The sequence below is a fragment of the Grammomys surdaster genome, unplaced genomic scaffold (assembly GCF_004785775.1).
Source record: "Grammomys surdaster isolate TR1022 unplaced genomic scaffold, NIH_TR_1.0 126178, whole genome shotgun sequence".
Taxonomy (NCBI): domain Eukaryota; kingdom Metazoa; phylum Chordata; class Mammalia; order Rodentia; family Muridae; genus Grammomys; species Grammomys surdaster.
The window spans coordinates 2,560,480-2,585,308 of NW_021620984.1; the positions used below are offsets into that span (position 1 = coordinate 2,560,480).

General features: G+C 38.1%; 1 pseudogene; it reads right to left on the minus strand.

The window, feature by feature from the left end:
* Nucleotides 1-5,911: 5,911 nt before the first annotated feature.
* LOC114612690 lies at nucleotides 5,912-6,688 on the minus strand (annotated as a pseudogene).
* Nucleotides 6,689-24,829: the final 18,141 nt, after the last annotated feature.

Consider the following 24,829-nt stretch of genomic DNA (forward strand, 5'->3'; position numbering starts at 1 on the left):
GGCTGGGACATTCTCTCAATGAAGCATTTCAAAGCAGTGGATCTTGCCAGGGTATAACACACTAGTAATTACAAACAATTACAAATGTTCACAGACTCATTCATGATTAATCACAAGCAAGACAGCAATCAAAACTAACTCCAGAAGTGGTCCTCACATAAATATAATGTATTTCACTCGGATTCTGGCTGCATTGTCCAAGTCCAACTTCTCCCAAACCTCTTCTCACTTCTGACTTTGACAATTTTGTTTTGACTTGGTGAGACAGATTAGTGATGGCAGTATGCCCGTGATGTATAGTCATCCACCACAAGGAGGACAATATTAAAGTGTATATATCTCTGAAATTAAATAAATAAATAACATCAGAGAAAAGCAAATCAAAACAACACTGAGATTCCATCTCACACCAGTCATAATGGCTAAGATTTAAAACTCAGGTGACAGTAGATGCTGGCAAGGGTGTGGAGAAAGAGGAACACTCCTCCATTGTTGGTGTGACTGCAAGATGGTGCAACCACTTTGGAAATCAGTCTGGTGGCTCCTCAGAAAATTGGACATAGCATTATCTGAGGATCCAGCTATACCACTCCTAGGCATAAACCCAGAAGATGCTCTAACATATAACAAGGACATATGCTCAACTATGTTCATAGCAGCCTTATTTATAATAGTCAGAAGCTGGAAAGAACCCAGATATCCTTCAACTGAGGAATGTATACAAAAAAAATGTGATACATTAACACAATGGAGTATTACTCAGCTATTAAAAACAATGAATTTGAGAAATTCCTAGGTAAATGGATGGAGCTAGAAAATATCATCCTGAGTGAGGTAAGCCAATCACAAAAGAACACACATGGTATTCACTCACTGATTACTGGATATTAGCCCAGAACCTTGAAATACCCAAGATTCAACTCACAGGCCACATGAAGCTCATGAAGAAGGAAGACAAAGTGGGGGTGCTTCGGTCCTTCTTAGAAGGAGCAATAAAATACTCAAGGGAGCAAATATGGAGACAAAGTGAGGGACAGAAACTGAAGGAGGGGCCATCTGAAGACCATTCCACCTGAGTATCCATCCCATGTGCAGTCACCAAAGGTAGATGCTGATGTGCAAGTCAGGAATTGCATGCTAATAAGAGCCTGATGTAGATGTCTCCTCAGAGATCTTCAAGAGTCTGACATATTCAGAGGCAGATGCTCACAGCTAACCATTGAACTGATCATGGGGTTCCCAGTAGAGGAGTTAGAGAAGACTGTTGGAGCTGAAAGGGTTTGCAGCCCCATTAGGAGAGCAACAATACCAACCAACCAGACTTCCCAGGGTCTAAACCAGCAGCCTGGGAGCACTTAGGGAGGGATTCATGGCTTCATCTGTATATGTAAGGGTGGAGGGCCCTGCTGGGCATTGGTGGGAGAAGAGATGTTTCGTCTCATGAAGGCTGGATGCCCCAGGGGGTGGGAATTTGAGGGTCGGGAGGTGGGAGTGGGGGGGTAGGGGTACATTCACAGAGAAGCAGAAGGAGGGGTGAGGGGATAGGGGTTCCTGGGTGGGTAGGGGATGGGGTAAGGAGTAACATATGAAATGTAAATAAAACATCCAATAAAATATATAAATAAATAAATAAATAAATAAATAAATATTGACTCTTTCCAGTAACATTCTACCATCAATGACTCTTCAGCTAAATGCTTTTGTTAGCTCCTCCCAGTTCTAGGATAGAATACATGACTAGCTTGAACATACATATTTCTAATGCAAGTCACTATAACTGCCGTGAATTCACCTCACTACTTCTCAACATGTAGGTCATGATCCTCTTAATGTCCCCTTCACAAGATACTTCTAAGACCATCAGGAGATATCAATATTTACATTATGATTCATAAGAGTGGCATAGTTACAGTTATGAAGTAGCACCAAAACTAATTTTATGCATAGGGTCACCACAATGTTCGGAACTATTTTAAGGATCGCAACATTAGGAAAGCTGAGAAACACTGGTTGAGGTGTGGTTTCTGGAAAATATTGTTTACTGGAATCCCCATTACCTTGACTAGACAATATTTCCAGCATCTCTTTCTTAATGGTCCCTGAGATAGATTGTGATTTAGATGCCCTATTAAGGACTCCACATTCACCTACTTAGAAAAAAATACTGTGGGCATCTGAGAAGAACATGCATTGTGAAGTATTTGAATGTAGTATTCTGTAGATGTCTATTGTGACCTTTTGATCTATGATATAAATTAATTCAGATGCTTCTGCCTTTATTTCTCCATGTGAAAATGTCCATTAATGTCCATTATAGTGTAGAAGTCATTTACTGTTATTATGCTGGATTTGATATATAAGTGGAATACATGTATTTTCTGTTTATATATTTAATGTTGTGATGTTTTGTGATTTAACTGTTCCTTTTAGCAATATGCAATGACCTTTTTATTCCTTCTAATCTACCTTATCAAATAATGGGACACTGGAATCTAGATGCTTCCTAGTTCCATTTGTTAGAATAAGATTTTGTATCCTTTCACCCCAATCTTGCCTTTGTATATTAAGGTGAAGAGTGTGTTTTTTTTGAGTTAATAAATATATGAATCATTTTTTTAAAAATAAGCTACTCTTTTAACATGATTCATTCTTCAGAATAACTACATGTGTGTGTTTATTTTCTCATCAGTCTGATATATTCATTTCACTATGTTTTGTAGAGCTGTCTTAGTTGTCATAAATTACTTTAGCTTGTATTTATTATGGAAATATTTTATCTTTCAATTGTGACAGGTATGTTTTGTTCAAATAGTTATCTGTGTTGTAAGCTGTTGCTTCTCTGAGATTGAAGCATATTATTTTCAGTTTCCTTGGGTTTTACAGTTTCATTTGAAGAATTTAATGTTAGTATGATGGATCTTCCATTATATATGATTTGTTAACATTTTGTTGTTGTTCTGATTTTATTTATTTTTTATTGTATCTTTACCTTAACTCTATGATACAGTACTAAGAGGCTGTTTTCTGATATTGACTATTTGGCATTATAAAATGGCTGTTATGTCTGGACTGGCATTTCATTTCCTAATTTAAAAAAAAAATGGTTTCTGTTTTAGTGTTGTTGAGCTTTCTATATGTTTACAACAAAATCTTATACTAACAACTTGCTCACTGAATATTCTCATAGTGTACAAATATCTCAAATATTTTCTTCTTACTTTCTTGTACATTTATCTTTGTCATTGTGTTTATGATCTAATGACTCTTGGTTCTTGTGAGATTTCTGTTGGTATACTAAAAGTCCATGAGCAGAAGTAACTTGAGGAAGAAAGAGTGTATTTTATCTTAAAACACTCATGTTATAGCCCAACACAGAGGGAAGTCAAGGCTGGAACTCAATTTGGAGGCAGGAACTGAAACACAAACTATGGAAGGATGCTGTTTGCTAATTTTCTCAGTTTTCCTTAGTTTGTTTTCTTATACACTCCAAGAACACTTGCCCATGGATCAAACAAATCCCAGTAGACTTGACCTTCCCCATCAATCATCAATCAAAAGAAGATATATATATTAAACCAACTACTTTATTTGTAAACACGAGAACTTGACTCAGAGCGTATGGCGCCGCTCCAGTGGGGCTCTCATGCTGCTGCACTACACACATATACTTTGTAACATAGACCGCTGGGGTCGCAGCACCAGCAAAAACACACCAGGCAAAGTGGCTGAGAAGAAAGAATTTGTAGATTTTAACTTTGGGTCTGATGTAGCCAGTAAAATAAAAGGCACCAAATCGGGGTTTGGAAATCAGGAGCAGGGGACAAAAGCCAGTAAACCCAGATCACCAAACAGGGTCACTTCTCCAACATCTCATGGGACCCCCAAAAGACATGGAGGTGTCTGTAAAGCAGTGCCTGACACAAAAGCTGCAGACCTTGGGTGAGGCAGCAAAGGATCCTGGTTGAGGGCAGAGAGGGAAGTTGATGGCCCAGTAGCTACCTACTTGCTACTCACTTCCTGGACTTGGCAGCTCCTGCTGCCAGTAACATGCCCCTCCCACCCCCCACCCCACCCCCACCCCCATCGCTGCACACCACAGGCATCTATCAGGAGCCATGGATATGGGTCTGTCGCAAAAGGTCTAGCACTGAGGTCAGTTTGGTTACACAAAGACCATCTTATTTGGTGTGCAGAGTGAGCTAGGACACAGTTTTTGCGCTTTGAAAGCTTGACAGGTCCCAGACAGCAGCCCACTCTGGCTGGTTTTAGAAGGGGAAAAGCTTCCATTCAAGGGAACTGGAGTGAAGAGCCCACACCTGACGGCTGATCTGTCAATGGCAGGAGTAGAAACAAGAGTTTCACACCACTGTCACTTTTTGGCATCACAGACTCACTGACCAGATTGCTATAGCCCACAGTGACATTCCAAGACAGAAGATCCTGACATCGGCCAGCAATCTGACAAAGTTGTTTCAAGACAGCTACCTGGGATGGCAGACAGGGGAGAAGGCATCTAGAAAGGAGCTCAGAACTAGACTTATCTCCTAAAGATGGGGAGGGAATTAGATCCTCCTGCCAGGTAGGCTGCCCAACTACCCCACCACACAAATGGCATTGGGTTATTGCTTCTCAGCAAGGAAGGAAACATAAGCTCCCAAACGTGGGAGAGGATTGTCAGGGAAAATGGTTCCAAGAGTGGCCCACTCACCAGGTAGGGCTCTGCACCAGGACTGACTACAGAAGATGCTTATGCAGTAATCTAGAGCTGTCCCATCTAGACAGACAGCAGGGTGACAGGCCCCCATGAAACACCTGCATGCCCATACTGGAGTTACCATGGTGTCTTATAGGCCCTAGTAATAAAATTCCAAGTAGTGGGGAAAAATCATATAGGACTCCAAGCTCCTATTTCAGCCTGCTCTGGGTTTCTAGCCTGCTCTTTTCCCAAGCCCAGGAGTATCACACCTCAGAACTAGGGTATACTTTAGTGGGCTAAAGCAGGGTTATGGGTTTGGATCCAGAGGGGAACAGGGTCACTTCTCACTGGGGCTCCGGCCTGCTTGCAGAAAGGAGGCAATAAGGATATGACTCTCTCTGTTTCCAAGTCCAATAGCACCCGGGTACACCTCAGTGGAGGAACTCTAAACCCTGGCTGAGCTTTGGGACTACAATCGCAGCTAGAGAAGACACCACACCAGGGATAGAGACTGAAGAGTTCTGTAGGGTCCCTGAGCCCAACTTCACAACTAGTTATCCTTTTAAAAAAATGAAGCTATAGTCTTACTTGCAAAGTATAGAGTGCCTCCCTCACCAGAAAGGCCCTGCCAAAGCTGGACTTGGGAAGATGTCCTGCCAGCACCACTCCTCTACTCACTGCCTGGTGAGGGACCTGTATCAGTGGCCCCTCCTCTGATCTACCTCACAGTAGTTGGGTGGGGGGTGGGGGGTGGGGGGAGAAGGGGAGGGTATCACAAGGTCAAGGAAGGACATATAATAAGTATGCTTTGTCCAAGTGGCCAGCTTTTAAGTCAGTGGCCATCCAGCTTTTCTGAGGTGACAGGACAGACTGAAGTGGTGGCCAGAGAGGTAGAATCAGCAGGAAGTCATTTCACAGCCCTAAGGCTCAGGACAGGGCAGAGCTGGCCCCCCAGGACAGGTATCAAAGCAAAACCAGAGACTGGAAGGCAAGTCTGAATTGGGCAATGGTCTCAACAATGCCTCAAGTTGAAGAAGCCCATGTTGGTGGGAGACTCCTTCACGGTGACAGTGATGAGGTTGGCTGTGACATCTGTGACAAAGACATGTTTGATGAGACTGCGGGTAGGCTTCCAGTCCTGGCTGGTCTAGATAACTACAGACAGGTTTTGCCCCGCACTGGGAAGTGAGGACTGAGGACTAGTCAGGGTCTGAGTCAGAACAGCACAGGCAGCTTTCGGCCTTCTCTCTGGACTGTGTGGCCCTCCTGCCCACTGGAGGGACCAATGCATTTAACAGCGTCCCTCATGACAGGAGGGGCGGGCAGAGCTGTTGTCTTGCAGGTCAGTTTTTCCCCTTTGTTGGTGTCTTTCATCAGACTGGCCAGGTTCTCTGGGGTTGCCATGGTGCTGGGATCAACATAGGCCTCTTTGGTGTGGGCTTTCAGGGCAGCCTGCCACAGGAGCCAGTGGAGGGGGCAGTTTGGTGGCTGAGGTCCCTAGATCTTTTCTAGTGGTTTTTAACACCTTAGCCAGGCTTACAGGTCTCTGAGCTATCTTCTGATCTTGGGGTAAAGGCTTGTGTCCCGTTTTCTTTCAAATGGGATCCTTCAGTTATGGCTTGGCTACCAGGATCTGGGCTTTTTCTCTGAGGCCTCAGGGGCCCCTCTTTGAGTCTAAGTCGCTGTCGTCTTCTGGAGGTAGATGTGGAAGAAGAGGATGAACTGCTGGATTTGGACTTGGAGGGTGCATCTGGTTCCTTGAACTTGGAGCCCTGGGCCTCTTGGCTCTCTTCCGGTTCTGTACCTCCTTCTCATGTTCCTACTTCTGGAAGCCCAGGAGCAGCCTCTGGTCCAAGATATTCTCTTCTGGCTCCCAGCTGTTGTGTTTGGAGGATGAGCTGTGCCAATTGACCAGGTACTACAGCAGAGCCACTTGCTCAGGATATACTCGGAAGTGAAGACCTGCTAGACCAGGATGCTCAGCTCCTCCATGCTGCTTCTCACCGATGCCCGGGCCTCCCTCCTCCATTTTTATATTTTAACTTTTTATTGGATTCATCTGCTTGTGTTCCTTTGGAATTCTTCCAATTGTTTACTTGTATCTTTGTATTCTCGCTTATAATTTCTTTTCTCTTTTTTTTTCTTATTCTTTCTTTCTTTCTTTCAAATGTGCTGATATATATTTTTTAAATTTCTTGTCTGGGATTGTTTCATATTTTCTGAAAGATGTTATTCATTCCCCTCAGCAGTCCTCTCAAGGTCAGATCCAAGATGTTGGCCCCTTAAATTGGATATCATTGCTAGTATAGGTGTGGAAATACTGGCCCCATTTCAGGGATGCTCTTCCCTATGTCTTTTGCAGTTTAGGGAAACTTGCATCTGTGTTTCTTATACTGTGTACAGCCATGTTTTCTTCTTGGTCAATATAGCTCATTCGGATGAAAGAAAGCTACTTACCCACAGTTTTTCAGTATTTTGTAGCTAATACTAAGCATATAGACTTACGGCATTTGCTCTTGATTTCCTAAATGTGTGATTCACAGACAGTCTGGATGGCCAAGCTGCAGATAGTGGTAATCTTTTGAGAAGTGTTATCTTCTTTGTATATTTTGGATGTTATCCCTCTATCATATGTATGGTCACAGAAGATATTTTCTCAATCAATAGGTTGCCGTTTTGTCCTATTGTCAATGTCCTTGGCCTTACAAAAGCTTTTCAGTTTCATGAGGTCCCATTTATCAATTGTTGATCTTAGAGCCTGAGACCAATTCGTGTTTGGTTCAGGAAAATCTCTCCTGTGTGAATGGATTCAAGGCTATTTCCCATTTTCTCTTCGATTGGATTTAGTGTATCTTGTTTTATGTTGAGGTCCTTGATACACATTGACTTGAGTTTTGTTCAAGGTGATAAATATGAATCTATTTGCATTCTTCTTTATGCAGACATCCAGTTAGAGACAGCACCATTTATTGATGATGTTTCCTTTTCTTTTTTTCATTGTATGATTTTGGCTTCTTTGTCAAAATTCACGTGTCAAATATTTATATGTATTTACTTCTGAATCTTCTATTTTATTCCATTTATCAACTGTCTTTTTCTGTTTTATCATTATTGCTTTGCTCTGTAGTACAGCTTGTGTTCAGTGACAGTGATACTGCCCGAAGATCTTTTTTTGTTCAGGATTAATTTAGCCATCCTGTTTTTGTTTGTTTGTTTGTTTGTTTGTTGTTTTGTTTGTTGGTTGGTATTATATTTGTTTCCATGTGAAGTTGAGAATTGCTCTTTCAAGGTCTATAAATAATGTGTTGGAATTTTGATGGGAATTCCATTGAATCTGTAGATTAATTTTGGTAAATGGCCATTTTCACTATGGTAATCCTACGTATCCAGGAGCATGGTAGATCTCTGTTTCCATCTTCTGATAGCTTCTTTGTTTTTCCTCTTTAGAGTCTTGAAGTTCTTGTCATACAGATGTTTCACTTAATTGGTTAGAGCTACACAAAGATATTTTATATCATTTGTGACAATTGTGAAGTGTGTTTTTCCCCTTACTTCTTTCTCAGCCTAGTTATCATTTATATAAAGGAAGACTACTGATTATTATGATTAATTTTGTACTCAGCCACTGTGCTGAAGTTCTTTATCAACTGTAGAAGTTCTCTGATAGAATTTTGGAGGTTGCTTATGTATACTATCATATCATCAATAAATATCGATATCTTGACTTCTTTCCTTCCAAATTGCATTCCCTTGATCTCCTTTTGTTTTCTTATTGTGGCTCCTTGAGGAGAGCAACAACACCAACCAAAGAGAGCTCCCAGGGTCTAAACCACCAGCCTGGGAGCACTTAGGGAGGGATCCATGGCTTCAGCTGTATATGTAAGGGTGGAAGGCCCTGCTGGGCATAGGTGGGAGAAGAGATCCTTGGTCTCATGAAGGCTGGACACCCCAGGGGGTGGGAATTTGAGGGTGAGGAGGTGGGAGTGGGAAGGTAGGTAAGGGTACATCCTCAGAGAAGCAGGAGGAGGGGTGAGGGAATGGGGGGTTCCTGGGTGGATGGAGTAAGGGGATAACATATGAAATGTAAATAAAACATCCAAAAAAATCTTAAAAAAAAAGAATAGATAGGGAGAGGGTAGGCAGCCTTTTCTTGTTTCTGATTTTTGTGAGATTGCATAAAGTTTATCTGCACATAATTTGATGTTGTCTATTTGCTTACCATTTATGCTTTTATTATGTTTAGGTATGTGCCATGAATTCTTGATCTCTCCAAGACTTTTAGCATGAAGGGGTGTTGGATTTCTGTGGAAGGTTTTTTCAGGATCCAATTAGATGATCATGTGTGTTAGACTTCAATAAACCAAATAACCCAATTTAAAAATAGAGCTAAAGATAGAATCCTAAGCAGAGGCATCTCAAATGGCCAAGAAGCAATTAAATAAATGTTCAAAGTCCTGAGTCATCAGAGAAATGAAAATCAAAATGATCCTGAGATTTCTTCTTACACCAATGAGAATGACTAAGGTCAAAAACTCAAGAGATAGCACATGCTGCCAAGGATGTGGAGATGACAGTGGGATTGCAAATTTGTACAACTCTTGTAAATTAATCAGGTGATTTCTCAGAGAATTACAACTTTTTTTCTGAATAATTAGCTATATCACTTCTGTGCATATACCAAAAATATGATTCACCATATGATTCAAGGACACATGCTCCACTACGTTCATGGCAGCTTTATTCATGATAGTAAGAAGTTGGAAGCAACCTAGATGTTCTCAAACTAAATGGATAATGAAAATGTGATATATTTACACAGTGGAATATTATGTTATTAAGAACAAAGACATCATGAATTCTTCAGGTAAATGGATGAAACTAGAAAATATCATCCCAAGTATGGTAACTAAGAACCAAAAGGACATGCATGGTATCTATTCACTGATAAGTTGATATTAAACATAAAGTACAGAATACTCATGATGCATCTCACAGACCGAAGAAGTCAAACAAGAAGAAAGACACAAGCAAGGATGTTTAAAATAACTTAGAAGGAGGAATAATATAGTCATGGGAGGCATAGGGAGAAAAGGATCACTATGGAAGAGGGGAAGAGGAGGGGAATACAGGTGCAAGATCAGGTGTGTAGAGAGGTAGAAGAGCCCAAGAAGGCTAGGAGAATAAATGGAAATATGCAGCTGACAGAGGTTGGAGGTGGAGAGAATCTCTAGGAAGTCACAGAGATCTGGGATAGAGGAGGCTCCCAGGAGTCAATGTGGGTTACCATAGCCAAGATGTCAAGTGATATAGATGGGACATAAAACTGGAAGAGACCACTTCTTGTAGCTGAGCAGTAACCCTAGTGAAGGGATAAGGGCACCAACCTATCCAGAAAATTTTGACCAAAAATGTATCCTGTCTAAATGAAATGCAGGGACAAACATCACACAGACTGAAGAAATGACCAACCAATAACTGGCCCAACTTGAGACCCACCTCATAGGCATGGAATAATCCGTCATTATTAATGGTAGTTTGATATGTTTGAACACAGGAGCCAAGAACAACTGCCCTATGAGAGGCTCTATCCACCAGCTATTTGAAACAAATGTAGATACCCACAGCAAAACATTGAACAGAGAGCCAGAAAAGGATTAAAGGTCCTGAACATGAGATAGGAAGCTCACAGGATAAATAACAGAGTTAACAAACCTGGATCCCCAGTAACACTCAGAGACTGAGCCATCAACCAAGGAGAATACACAGGCTGGACCAAGGCCCAAGGCATATATGTTGTAGTCTCTATGTGGGTCATCCAACAACTAGAGGGGAGGTTCTCCCCTAAAGCTGTAGACTGACTATGGTATACATTCTGCAACAGGGCTACCTTGTCTGTCCTCAGTGGAAGAGAATGAAACTAGTCTTGTAAATATTTGAAGTGGCATGGTAGGGTGATACCCAGGGAGGCTCCACCCACACAGAGGAGAAGAGGATGGGGGATGGGAGATGGAAGAGCAGCTCTTTGAGGGAGACTAAGACAGGGCAGTGTTGGGTTTTTTAAAAAGAAGAAAAAGAGAGAAAATAAGAAAGAGAGAGAGAGAGAGAGAGAGAGAGAGAGAGAGAGAGAGAGAGAAAGGAAGAAAGGAAGGAAGGAATATTGAAAGAAAAACAGAATGAAATGTTACTACTGCTATGGTACAACGTCAAGACAGTGGGGTTTTCATAGCATCTCCCTTTGGTTTTTAATTGCTTTATTTTTGTCTCTGTCTTCAGTCCTTTATACTTTGAAGTCTCCTATACTAATTTTATGGGTCATTTTCTAAAACTATGACCTTTCCTATGTTCAGCACAGCTTGTCACTGGAGGCAGAGACATAACCATACCATTTGAACCATTGTAGAACAATCACTAGCCTTCCTTCTATTCTGTTTTAAAAAGTTGCATTTATTTTCTTTTTGTTTGTTTGATTTGTTTTGTTTGTTCATTTTAAGTCTGTTATTGAAACAAGATACATTTGACCATCACTCACATCTGCTTACAGTCATAATGGATTGTTTTCTTCCTAGTTCAGCATGGTTGAATAAGGAGAGATGTGATACAGTTCCGGCCCGTGAAATATCCCCAGTCCACTGATATATACAATCTGCACATGTTCTAATTAATTCTGTTGACTTGAAATTGATCTATTGTCTCTTCTATTTTACTTTCAGTATTTCTATTTCTGGAGAATATACTTCTCCAATTATTCATAGCTAATCATGCTATAATAAAGGAAACAGATATGGTTCTTGGAAGTGAGGAATGGAGGTGGTTAGGAAGCTGTGGAGGACAAGGAATAGACATTCTGCTTGGCCTTTAGGACACGGAAAAATATTTTGACACATAACCACAGAGGCCATAAAATCCAAAATTATCCTTTGTAGAAATTACTTATTGCAAAACTTGGCATTAAATTTAGAATTATGAGGAGATACATGAACCCTCCTGTCCAATGACTGCTGCATTAATTATCCAGGGTGAACTTGGGGACTCTCAAAGCACACATTGCACCTCACATAATAACAGTACAAGACTTCATCATAACACTCTCATCTACGGACAGGTCATAGAAACAAAAACTAAACAGAGACACACTGAAACTAGTAGAAGTTATGAATCAAATGAATTTAACAAAAATCTGTAGAACATTTCATCCTAAAACAAAAGAATATAACTTCTTCTCAGAACCTTATGATACCTTCTCCAAATCTGACCATATAATTGGTCACAAAACAGTCCTCAACAGACACAAGAAGATTGAAACAACCCCATGCATTCTATCATATCACCATGGACTAAGACTGGTCTTTAGTAACAACAAAAACAACAGAAAGCCCACTTACACATGGAATCTGAACAACTCTCTACTCAATGATAACTTAGTCAAGGAAGAAATAAAGAAAGAAATTAAAGACATTTTTTTAGAATTTAATAAAAATTAAGGCACAAAATACCTAAACTTATAAGATACAAGGAAAGCACTGCTAAGAGGAAAATTATTAGCCCTGAAAAAAGGAACTAGAGACAGCATATACTAGTAGCTTAAAAGCACACCTGAAAGCCCTAGAACAAAAAGTAGCAAATACACCCAAGAGAAGTAGAAGGTAGGAAATAATCAAACTCAGGGATGAAATCAACCAAGTAGAAACGAAAAGAACTATAAAAAGAATCAATAAAACATGTAGCTGGTTCTTTGAGAAAATCAACAAGATAGATAAACCCTTAGTCAGACTAACCAGAGGCCACAGAGACAGTAACAAAATTAAGTAAATCAGAAATGAAAAGGGACATATTACAACAGAAAATGAGGAAATTAAAAAAATCATCAGATCCTACTACAAAAGCCTATACTCAACAAATTTGGAAAATCTGGATGAAATGAACAATTTTCTAGAGAGATACCAGGTACCAAAGTTAAATCAGGATCATATAAATCATCTAAACAGCCCCATGGGTTTAGTGCAGAATTTGATCAGAGTTTCAAAAAATACCTAATACCAATACTCTTCATACTAATCCACAAAATAGAAGCAGAAAGGAAACTACCCAATTTGTTCTATGAAGTCACAGTTACTCTGATACTGAAACCACCTAAAGACCCAATAAAGAAAGAGAACTTCAGACCAATTTCACTTATGAATATCGGTGCAAAAATAATAAAATTCTTGCAAATTGAATCCAAGAACACATCAAAGCAATCATCAACCATGATCAAGTAGGCTTCAACCCAGTGATGCAGGGATGGTTCAGTATATGGACATCTGTAAATGTAATGCACAATAAAACAAACTAAAAAAAAAAACCCACATGATCATCTCATTAGATGCTGAAAAAGCATTTGACAAAATTCAACATCCCTTCATATTAAAAGCCTTGGAAAGATCAAGAATTTAAGGCCCATATCTAAACATATTAAAAGTAATATACAGCAAACCAATAGCCAACATCAAACTACATGGAGAGAAACTTGAAACAATCACACTAAAATCAGGGACTAGACAAGGCTGCCCATTCTCTCCCTATCTATACAATATAGTATTGTAAGTACTAGTTAGAGAAATTAGACAACAAAAGGAAGTCAAAGGGATACAAATTGGAAAGGAAGAAGTCAAACTATCACTATTTACAGACGATATGATAGTATATTTACGTGACCTCAAAAATTCCACCAGAGAACTCCTAGAGCTAAAAAACAACTTCAGCAAAGTGGCTGGATATAAAATCAACTCAAAAGATCAGTAACCTTCCTCTACTCAAAAAATAAACAAGCTGAGAAAGAAATTAGGGAAACAACATCCTTCACAATAGTCACAAATAATATAAAATATCTTGGTGTGACTCTAACCAAACAAGTGAAAAATCTGTATGACAAGAACTTCAAGTCTCTGAAGAAAGAAATTGAAGATCTCAGATTTCCCATGCTCATGGATTGGCAGGATTAATTTAGTAAAAATGGCCATATTGCTGAAATCAATCTACAGATTCAATGCAATCTCCATCAAAATCCCAACTCAATTTTTCACTGAGTTAGAAAGAGCAATTTGCAAATTCATTTGGAATAACAAAAACCTCAGGATAGCAAAACCTCTTCTCAACAATAAAAGAACTTCTGGGGAATCACTGTCCCTGACCTCAAGCTGTATTACAGAACAATAGTGATAAAACAAAAACCTTTATGGTTTTGGTACAGAGAGAGGGAGGAAAATCAGTGGAATAGAAATGAAGACCCAGAAATGAACCCACACACCTCTGGTCACTTAATATTTGACAAAGAAACTAAAAACATCCAGTGGAAAAAAGAATTTTCAACAACTGGTGCTGGTTCAACTGGAGGTTAGCATGTAGAAGAATGCAAATTGATCCATTCTTTTATCTCCCTGTACAAAGCTCAAGTCTTCTTGGATCAAGGAACTTCACATAAACCCAGATACACTGAATTGAATAAAACAGAAAGTGGGGGAAAGCCTCTAACATGTGGGCACAGGGGAACATTTCCCAAACAGAACACCAATGGCTTATGCTCTAAGATCAAGAATAGACAAATGGGATTTCATAAAATTGCAAAGCTTCTGTAAGGCAAAGGACACTGTCAATTGGACAAAATGACAACCTACCGAAAAACATATTTACCAATCTGATAGAGGGCTACTATCCAATTTATACAAAGAACTCAAGAAGTTAGACCCCAGAAAACCAAATAACCCTATTAAAAATGGGGAACTGAGCTAAATAGAGAATTCTCAACAGAGGAATCTCTAATGGCTGAGAAGCACTTAAAGAAATGTTCAACATCCTTTGTCATCAGGGAAATGCAAATAAAAATGACCCTGTAATTCCACCTCATACCAGTCAGAATGGCTAAGATCAAAAGCACAGATAACAGGAGATGTTGGTGAGGGTATGGAGAAAGAGGAACACTCTTCCATTGGTGTGGGGCAGTGGGCTATGAGAAAGCCAGAAAGCTTGGTAGAAATCTTCGAAGCCCCGAAAACCTCGGCCTGAAAAGGGTCACAGGACGAAAGGTTGCTTCAGATTTCCCATGCCCATGCCGATGGCCCTCTTAGCTTCTGCTTCCCACAAAGAGACCCGTGACCCTTATCACGTAGGATAGCACCTCCACGCAAATAAGGGATCCTCAAACACCCAAGCCAAACAAATAGGGGCTACCTGTTCTTTCCCCAATACTGTATATATATAATTCCTCAATTATACTCAAATTAAACTACTACTGCTGTGCGGTGCAAGGTCTCCTGCTGTCGGAGTGTTTTTGCGATCCCTCACCAGTCGCCAGTCGCGCACTTCAAAGGACAACACTCTCCTCTCTCCTCAGCGGGAAGAGCGAGCTGAACTGAAGGGGCTGAAACACTTTTCTTCCGTGGGCTCTCACGAGCGACTCCTGGAAGGAGAGAACTAAAAGAGCTGACAACACTTTCTCGCTTTTGGGGACTAGGACGGAGGTCCCGCTCCGGTTTTCGGGCGACCAGAGGCCGCTGTGGAGCGAGCCCCGCCCTGTCGGCTGCTGAAGGCCCTGGGCCGGCTCGGCTGGCTCCTTCCACACCCCCGACCCCGGAGTCTGCTCGCCCACCCCTGCTGGCCCGGCTTGGAGCTGACGCCAGCCGCTGCCAACCCAGGTATCCTGCGGTGGTTCCCTCAGCCTGCGATCCCTAGGCGCGAGCACTGCACGACACATTGGTGGTGGGACTACAAGCTGGTACAACCACTTTGGAAATCAGTCTGGTGGTTCCGGAGAAAATTGGAAATAGTCCTACATGAGGACAAAGCTATACCAATCCTGGTCATACACCCAAAAGATGCTCCAACATATAACAAGGACACATGCTCCACTATGTTCATAGTAGCCTTGTTCATAATAAACAGAAGCTAGAAACAACCCAATTGTCTCTCAACATGGATAGAGAAAATGTGATACATATACACAATGAAGTATTAGGCAGCGATTAAAAACAATGACTACATGAAATTCGTAGGCATATGAATGGAACTAGAAAATATCATCCTGAGTGCGGCAAGCCAGACACAAAAGAACACACATGGTACTCACTAACAAGTGGATATTACCCCAAAAACTCACAATGTCCATGATACAACCCACAGACCGTATGGAGTTAAGAAAAAAGGAAGACCAGGTTGTAGATGCTTCATTCCTGCCTTAAGCGGGGGACAGGATGCTTGCCAGAGGGAGAGGGAGAGGGGCACGGCGGGGGTGGGGGTGGAGAGAAAGCAGGGTGATGAAATAAGGGTGGCAGTATGGGGAATTAGAGATGATGTGAGAGAGGTACAGACGGTTAAGAAATCAAACAAAAATTTATATCAGTGGTGAAGGGGATGAGGACCTGCTGATAGCCACTGGAGGGTCCCAGTCACCAGCAAAACGTGAGGCTGCTAGAACTCTAACAGAGATGACTTTAGCCTCATAGAGAAGGGGGAGATAAAACCTGTTGAGACTACATAGGCACAGCCTCTGGTCGAGGGATGGGGCCACTCATCAATCTCAATGTTTTTAACCCAGAAATGTTCCTGTCCTAAGGAAGAACAGCTACAAAAAAAAAAAAAATAGAGTAGAGACTGAAGGAAGGGCCAACCTGGGACTGTCCCACCTGAGCATCCATCATGTCTGCAGGCACCAAACCCAACACTGCTGCTGTGGTTAAGAGGTGCTTGCTGACAGGAACCTAGTATGGCTGTTCCTTGGGTGGTCCAGTTAGCCACTGACAATGCGTTTGTGGATGCTTGGAGCCATCCATCAAACTGAGCTCAGGGAACCTGTTTGTGGAGTTGGCTGAAGGTCTGGCTGAGCAGAGGGGGATTGCAACCCCATTGGAAGAACCACATAGGCTAGCCTGACCAACCAGTTCTCTGAGAGACTAGACCACCAATCAAGAAGTGTAGCTGTAAGGATCCATGACTCCAGATACAAATGTAGTAGAGGATGACATTGCCTGACAGCAATTGGAGGGGAGGCCCTTGGTCCCGGGGAGGTTTGATGCCCCAGCATAGGGGATGCTGGAGCTGTGGGACAGGAGAGTGTGGGTGGGTGGGTGGGTAGGAGAGCACTCTCATACAGGCAAATATGAGGGTGAGGGCAGATGTGGGATGGGGGGTTGGTGGAAGGGGTAACCAGGAAGTGGGATATCATTTGAGATGTAAACAAATGGAAGGATTAATAAAAATAAGATGATATATAAAGTTATTAAAGCACTTCGTTTTCCTAGCTACTTGTAGGATTAGAGGTGGCAATGCCTACCTAGACAGATACTAGAAAGAACTAGCTGCTTTAGATGGATAAATTTTAAAATTTTGTAGCAAATTATTTTAATTCTAGTAGTCTGTCACCTTTCTGTTCTTACATGAAAGGAGTTAAAAAAGACTGGTGTCTGTTGTACCAGGAAACCACAACAGTTATTCCTAGCTACCCACAAAGAACAGCTGTGTAATAACCATAGGAAATATGCTTTTGCACTGTGTTTATGTCCTGTTTTAAGGAAGATGGGGTTAGAATTAATGATCCAGGATTCATAAAATTTATGGAAATTTAGGGATTTCTTAAAAAAATAGCTATCTATAATGATCAAAGCCTTGATGATATAATTTTAATAAATAGAAAACTGTGTTCTATGTTCTCTGGTCGGGAGAAGACTAAAACATGGAAAAAGAGAAAGCAAAAGAATAAGAAGAATGAAGAAGAAATAGACAGCAGAAGGAAAAAGCAAGGAGGAGAAGTAAGAAAAATGAGAAACCCCAGGAGAGAAATTACTTGAACTGACAGTTTGCATGCACTACTGACTCCAAATCAATATCGAATCAATGCCCCTCCCATTCCCCTTGCTCAGGACCCTCCTCACTCTGAGGCTGGACCTAGGCAGTTTTCTGTTTGTTCCACGAAGGTTCTTACAGAATATTCCTCTATATAAACACCATTTTCTTAATTCCTTTTCCATTTACTGACATTTATATTTTGAAGACAGCACATTTTAATGCAGCTTCAGAAGGAGAAACTGTGAATATTTTATAAAAGGAAAATTGACAACAACTTTTAAAATTCTAATTTTGGCATGTTTCATGACAAATTGATTTTCTTCTCAAAATCAAACATAAAGCTATTAAAAACAGTAAGATATCAAACCATCTAAGAATAAACATGGTAAAGGCATTAAAAAAAGAAAAAAAGGCAGATTTAAGATTGCTAGCTATTTTGAATATTATGTAGTATAACTCAATCAGAAAGGTATATTTTTCCATTAAGGGCAGTACACTTCCTAATTTAGCTACAGTAGGGTAAAAAGTAAGTAAAATAATACAATAGAGAATTGATTGAAATATGAGATGCATGCTTTATCTATTAATAAGTCTGAACTTAATATCTACCTATCTATGAAATTACCTAGAAGATTGACTAGTAAGTCTGCTTGGTATGAAATATTTTCACATGCTTCTCTTTTACAAATTATAACATAGTGGATAGCATACTTTTTTGTCAGGGCAATATCTGGTTTAAAATTATTACATGGGTAAAGAAGCAGAACTATAAATGGCATTAGGTATTTATATAAACACCCAGTGAATTTTTATCTATTGATGTGAAAAGAACTGTATGCCCAGAATTCTGTTCATTTCCTATTTCTGTATAACAAATCATTATCATTAATCTTTAATTGTGTTCAGGTTTTTTTTAACCACACACTGAACAATATAAAAATGTATTCTTAGAGTAACTTAGAGTTTATTCATAAGAGTTTAGAAATCTTGCACAAATGGGTAGACGTTCATATGTATATCCATGAAAATACACACACTGCTTTAATATTAACTATCTGCTTCATTTTTCATATTTTTTGCATCTCTGTTACCACCTAATCATAGAGAAAGGAAGATGGAAAAATTTAACAGGTAAAAATTCTGTTTTTTTGTTTTTCCTTTTCATTATCAATTTTAATTTTATTATACAATATATTTGAAAATATTCTACCCCTCCTGCTTCTCTGATTGTTTGCCCCTCACTACTAATTCAACATAGTATTCTTCCCCCTTAATACAAGCGAGAAACAAAAAAATTCATAAGATACTAAACAAAATATCAAACACACACACATACACACAAGGGCACACCCACACATACACACATACACACACACATACACACATATTACAAACACACAAGAATATGATGACAATGGTGGTGATACCCAGAATTACTCCACTGGAGAAAACTTATTTTGTTTCTCTGCCAGCTGATATACATTACAAATACTTTCCTTGTTGGGCTAAAACTTGTGTCCACTCCCCTGTCTCTGCGCTAGGATTTTGCCAACCTGAAATATGTGCAAGTCTTATGTAAACAGTCACATTCATTTCAGTCAATACATTTTTCACTTTTTCCTTGTGTATTTGCAGGAATTCAAAGGTAGATATACATCAGACATTGTCTCCTGGACATTTACGCAACCATGATTAATAGTTATTAGTTTTATTTTTCATATTCAAAGCAGATATTTGAGATTTGGGATAAAATCCAGTTAAACAGATAATTATTAAATCAATGTTTTATTATTTTGGGGTATCTTGCCTATCAGTTCTTACATGAAATTCAGAAAGAAGTAAAATAATTAAGTCTGTTCTCTAGAAACACGTATTTAGACAAAAAATTCCTACTCCAGGTTCTTATTTCAGTGTTTTTCTTGAAATAAAGCACTGTATCATTCTGGTTATAATCTGCAATATATTGACATATTATTATCTCAAAATATGCTGCATGTTTTACAGTTAAGAACAAACTCTGAGATTTACATTGTGTATAAAAATTAATTGTATAGTTATTGGCTGTATTACTACCTATAGATAATATGTCTCCTAACTGATTACAAATAATAAAAGGTATTCTCAAGTATAAATCAGTTTCAGGTAGTGAAAGCCTTTTAGAAGGGCTTCAGGATACAATGAGATGTCACATATGGCATCGTATAGTAAAATATAATAATACTGTAGCATTGAATATTTTACAAAAGAGACCATGGCTAAATGGTTGAGTTTTCTGGTGGGAAAAAAAGTATGTACATTTCTGTGATTTTTATCTTTTAGAATTATTACTTTTATTGAATATTTTATGTACGCACATTTCAAATGTTATCCCCTTTCCTGATTTCCCCTCCAGAAACCCCCTATTCTATTCTCCTCCCCTGGCTTTATGTAATATGTAAATAAATAAAATATCCAATACAAAATAAAAAAAGAAATGTAGGGCAGGATAGTTTAAGCAACATTGTAGGGCAACATGCACTATAGCATGGACTATCTGCTATAATCACCTTTTAATGTAAAAGTTTTATGAATTTTATACCATCTTCATTGTATATCATGTTCTAGAGAACGTATATAATATTTGAGAACTTGAAATAAATGGTAGTAATACTGCAATGAAGTAGGGGAACTTTTGTTGTTAAAGAGTTTTGCATATAATATAAATATTATAGAGTATTAATAACTTTATGCCCCTGCATGTAGTTCTTTTTTTTTTTTTCAAAAGAAAGCCATTCAATTTAGAACATAATAATTAGGAGGCAAAAAAGGAATATTTTTCCTATCCTGGTGAAACTATTATTAAAAATAATCTTAAATGAAACACTTGACCATTACATTTTAAGTTATAAATCTCAAACTCATTACTTATATTTCTTGATTGATAACCTTACACTTTGTATTCTGTGAGTTAACAATTTCAAAGTTGCTTAATATACTAGTCAGAAGCAGCAAAATCTCATGGATGATAGATATCATGACTAACAGAAAACAGTGTTCTATTCTAGTAAAAGAATTTTAGTGTATGCAAATTATAGATAAGGTAAATGAGTGCTTCTTATATGTAAAAAATTTATACTACAAGTCATTAACTAAGACTCATAAATGGGAATCTAGCTTCATTTTTCAAATGAGACTTGAGTGAATACTCATCTGTCATGTAGAGAAATTTTAATCCAGCAACATGACTGCTCTGACAAGGTATTGTATTCAAAGTCCTTCTACGTCTGTATGATTAGACTGGAATATAAACAAACCACATATCTTTAATCTTCTTAGCTGGAATACAGACATGCCCTTAGTATGCAGACCTTTAATACTGAACAGTGTAAGTATGGTTAGTTTATAGAAGGAACCATGTTTTAAAGTGACTTCTAATTGAGAGGTAGACAAAGTGACTAATCAGAGAAAGATTTGACAGAAGTCAGAGATAGTATATGCCCAACCCTTAAGAAAGCAGCCAATGATAGAAGACTTGAGAGGATTTCTAAGCCCATGTGAAGTGGGGTTGGGGGTGTTTTAGAGAGATAGTTTATATTTCCTGACAGAAGAAGCCAGAGAATGCTCAGGAGCTTGAAACTTAGAAGAAATTACCAGAGTTAATTCGAGCCCAAGCAGAGAAATTCAGTCTAAAGTTAAGGAAAGCCAGATTCAATCAGTCAATTTCCAGAGGAGTTTGAGCCAGAACAGCTGGGTTGAACTATCCAGTAAGAGTTCAGAGAAAGCTGGAAGTGTAAGCTTGTTCAGCAGTAAGCCTCTGAGATTACAATCACATCTAATGAATAAAGTTACTTATAAGCACCCATAAAACAAAGATATAGCAATATAGGTAAAAGAAATATAATTTTAATTAAGAAAAAGTATTATTGTATATCTTACACACATACAAATATGAACATTTTGATATTTCAGTTTATATTTACTACTCTTTTAAACCTTTCCAGTTTTTTATAATAACTTTTTATAATGATCAATAGTAAAGAATTTGTCTATCATTTAAAAAATTCAATGGTAAATTAATAAATTCCCATGGACAAAGCATAGAGAGTAATGATTAAAAAAAAATGAATCCAAGATATGATTCAGCAATCTTCCTTTTAAATATATACCAATTTTAACAAATAAAAATGTAAATATCTCATAAAGATATTTATACCCTAATATTCCTTATGGCAGTATTCCATATAGCCAATAACCAAGACATGAAACCACCAATTTGCCTGTCAGCTATTGGGTAGATAAATGGAAGTAAATGTGTGTAACATAATTTAAGTAAATTTAAAAAAGAAAGACTTATTTTTTAACCTAATAGTTTACACTAACGGAAACAGATCAAAGAAAAATAAAAACAAATAAACAAACAATCAACAACAATAAAGAACATATTTCAGGATCTTACATATATTGAGTTCATTTCAGATGACCAAAGTGTCATCCTGGTTTTGGAAAATGTAGACTAAAGAACAAATTTGAAGTTTTATAGAGGAGTAATTTTAAAGACACAAAGCCCACCTTGAAGAATACTATATTTGGAACTATATAAATATAGCTCTAAAACTCATAAGGATATGTAGATATGACTGTCTCTATCTCTCATGTTGGGGATTAAATCAAATGTTACCACATCCAAATGTCATCACATCCAGCTAAATCTTCCTTTATGTCCAAAGAGTCTTCTTTTATAATTAATTAATTAATTAATTAATTAATTAATGTATTTATTTGGTTTTTTGAGACAGGGTTTCTCTGTGTATCCCTGGCTGTCTTGGCACTCACTCTGTAGATCAAGCTGGCCTCGAACTCAAAAATCCCCCTGCCACTGCCTCCCAAGTTCTGGGATTAAAGGTGGTCACCAACACTGCCTGGCAGCAAAGATTCTTCTATTCTTTGCCCAATTATGGCCTATCATGGACTCTCTCAAAATACTGTTCCTCCTTTTTATAATTTACTATTATATTTTAATAATTTTTAAATTATTTTCATTAATGATTTTAGTTTATACATTCAATTTAAACAGTGACTATATTTCTACTATTTCATTGGTAGACACTTGATAGTACTATATATTTGCTGTGTAGAATACTCTAAGTAAGCAACAAATGAACAGAGTCCTATAAATATAAATTAAAATTCATGTGCTCAATAGATGACAAAATTATGTGTGAAAACAAAAACATATGAAAATGTTTAATGTTTATTAATTACAACATGGTTTAGTTGTGATTTAAATATTGATACAATGGTCAAAGAAACTGTGATAATTTTAAAATTAATCTAAACATAAAAAATATTTCTGGGCTAACTATGTATAAATCTCTAAGGAACTAACTCTCAACAGTAATAATTATGACTAGGAAAGCCTCTATAGACCTCAGTATAGCCACACCACAGTGTAAGATTATCCTTGAGAATCTGACTCAGGGCTCTACAAGCTCTTTAGTAGAAAACAAAGCAAACATAGAAAAGGGTGAAATCCATACTTCTTATACTATATTTTATAAATTTTCTAAATCTTTGTTTTGGGTTCTAAATAGTAGATCTTTTAAACTAGAGACAATAAATATTTTTTTAGATGTTTAAATCTGTTGTAGTTATGAAAAACAGGATAAACCTCTTGTTCTTGCTATCTTTTCTTTTTAAAAAGTATATAAGCTCTTTGCTGATAAAGCATGTGTAACTCTTTATTTGACATCTCTCTGTGTGAAATAATATAGCCTTCTACCAACTCTGTTTTACAAACTCTTTAAATGTATTCTAAGTGTCAATGGTGATGACTGCCTATTGAATCAGAACTGTGTTCTACAAGATTATGCTAGAGATTTTGGCATTCTTAAGTCAAATTACAAGTTTGTTCCTAGCTAAAGTGAGCTTTAAATGGATCTTGTAGTTATTATTTAGACATTGAGCAAATGGCTTGAGTATAATAACAGTAACTATACCTTCAGTATTGATAGAACTTTTCTATAAAGCATGAAATTTCTGATGTAGCCATTCAGACAAGAAATATGGACCAATATATTTAAACAACATACCACTGCATTGCAAAGCGTACTTTACTATGGGATCATTTTGCTGCAATAAAATCTTTGGAAAATGAAATAAAATGAACATGGAAAAATAGATCATCTCTTTAAAGGAATATTTTTCTTTATTCCATATTGTACTCCTGAATTTGATTATTAAATACATTCTTTTCTACATAAAACTAGTAGAGAATTTCCTCATATATAAGTAAACAAATTAAATAGAAACTTAATAAATCTTACATATGGGCATTAACTACCTCCTTTTTTTCATAATCACAGAGGTTTGTAAAGTTTTAAAAGAACTGCTTTCAATTTCCAGAACTCCTACTTTTTTCTCCAGCCTATAGTGTTATGAGCTGCCATGATCTCCTCATTCAAACCTACTCTCCAACCAGCTAGTTGGAGTCCTACATCTAGTGCCCAGATGTCTTCAGACAATACATTTATGTAATCATCCTCCATGCTTCTGTCATGTCCCAAACTGCATATTACAACTCACAAGCCCCTTCTGCATAGTATCTAATGTGTATACTCAGCCAAACATCTTGATCCATGTTCTTTTCTTGTAGCACTTTGAGTCCCTCTGACCTCCCTACACATGCTTATTCCCAAACCAGACACATTGGCTCAAGTCTTGTATCTAATGCATGTACAGACATAGCCTCCTCCACCAGCACTAAAAATAATCTCTAGGCATTCATCCTCTCTATTGAACTGCAATGCACAAGTTGCTACAAGGTTATTTCAAACTTTTCTATTCATCCAAATCTACCCCGGTACATCAGGTGTGGACAAGCTAGTTGATCTTATATTCCTGCCCAGTCCATTCTATAGATCTGATTTCATTCTACTCAAGCCATTTCCAAACTCTAGGCACAGCCTGCCAACATATCTTATCTTCTTCTCCAACTTGCTCTGTTGTTATGAGACTTAGCACAACAAAAGACATCCAATAGGCGAAGATCTCATTTCAAAAATATCAAAAAACATAAATGATCAAGTTAGATTTCTACAAAATCTGCCAGTCTTTTACAATGGACTGCTTGCAAATGAGCATCAGTATACAGAATTCAAAATAACAAGAATTAACTTCAAGATATTTTAAAATGACACACAAAAACCTCTCAATGAAATTAAGAAGAAATAAGGAGAATAATATACATGTGATCTCTGAAAAACCATAATCATAGGACTGATAGAAATGAAACAGACAATCCAGGACTTGAAAATAAAATTCAATTAGAAAATAGGAGTA